Raw genomic sequence first — 1,543 nt, forward strand, 5'->3', positions numbered from 1 at the left:
ATTAGCAAAAACACAATTTTGTGCGGCCCGTAAGCTATGGGTTAAGATCACTTTTGCAGCACCGCTGCAGGGTGAGGGACGGCTGGCCACGGCTATCTATTTTTGTCTGTAAATAATAAGATATCATGGTTTACGTACTTAATTCTTTTTCTGAAACCATTTTGTTTATATAAAGATTTTACAACAATCTCGCATCAAAACATATAGTTATAAATAAATATATAATATACTTAAATTAAAAAAAAATGTTTCCGCCCGGGATCAAACCGGGGGCCTTCCGCGTGTTAGGCGGATGTGATAACCACTACACCACGGAAACGATGTTCACAAGTGCAAATCGAAATATTAAAAGAGGCAATAATTTTATTTTATTTATAATATGTGAGTATTTAAATCAATTTCAAATATGTATACTATGGTTGCCCGTTATCTATAAATTATGCAATATATGTTATTTGTATAATATGATTTTCCATGTAACTGTTTTAATATCCGGCAACTCAGAGAAGATCCTTGAGAAATGAATAACTAAACAACTCATAACATTATATTTTTGTACAAACAATAATCTTGCAATCAATTAGGGTCTTTAAACCTTATTTATCTGCAGAGCTCGAAATGGAATCGGAATGGAACTCTCTAAGCTTCTTAATTATTTTGGAACCGGAATCGATTTTTGATAAAGGGAGGTTCCGGAGATTGCACTGTTCTATTATTTTTGATTTACAGATTTACAAAAGTTTTTTAAAACAATGTGTTCAAAGCCTACAGATTATGTTGTCCATAATAACATTACGTTGGCGGCTCTCGTGGTGCAGTGGGTAAGCCGCTGGCCGAGAGTTCTGGGTTCGATTCCCGGTCATGACAAAAACTTTTAAGTGTTTTTCTCAAAGCCTGGGTGTTTGTGATTGTTCAAAATTACTAACAACCACCTTGTACGAAAAAGCAAGGAGATGGTTATTAATAATTCTAAAAAAAAAATAACATTACGTTTCACGTATTAAATTTAATAATATATTCTTTAAAAAGTTGCCTATTGTTTTGAGTTTTGAAGTATAAATAAAATATCCATAAAATACTTATAGCTAGGTAAAGTATACGTATGTAAGTATGTAGTTTTTTTTAATAAAGTGTAACCGAACCTGGAACCGGGTTTTTTTTTTTAGACTTGGTCAACCAGACAGCACGTAGCAATTCCATTAATACGTAAAGATCTATAATTAACACAATTAAACAAAGGCTTCAACCAATTTGATACATTTCACGCATACCTACAACATTCACAAACGATTAGGTACTAACGTATTGAAAAAAAAACATATATCAAAACTTGAGGCTATAGGTATAAAAGCCTGACATCATCATCAGCCTGAATCTATCCACTGCTGGATGAAGGCCTCTTCAAACTGCTTACACTTCTCTCGGTCCTGTGTATTGCGTTGCCACGTACTTCCGCAGAACTTTATCATTTCATCGATCCAGCGGCCTCTAGGTGTACCTTGCGGACGTTTTGTACTTCTTGGATACCACTGGATGAATAGAT

The 1,543-nt window shown here is 34.3% G+C and overlaps 1 non-coding gene across 1 annotated transcript; it reads right to left on the minus strand.

Moving 5' to 3' along the window:
- Nucleotides 1–246: 246 nt before the first annotated feature.
- On the minus strand, nt 247–319 carry TRNAV-AAC (transfer RNA valine (anticodon AAC)). Its single transcript has one exon. It is a non-coding gene; the product is annotated as a tRNA-Val (tRNA).
- Between the last annotated feature and the right edge of the window lie 1,224 nt (nt 320–1,543).

This window comes from Rhyacophila brunnea, unplaced genomic scaffold, assembly GCF_057557595.1.
Source record: "Rhyacophila brunnea isolate RB1 unplaced genomic scaffold, BYU_Rbru_1.0 scaffold_16, whole genome shotgun sequence".
NCBI classification, from domain to species: domain Eukaryota; kingdom Metazoa; phylum Arthropoda; class Insecta; order Trichoptera; family Rhyacophilidae; genus Rhyacophila; species Rhyacophila brunnea.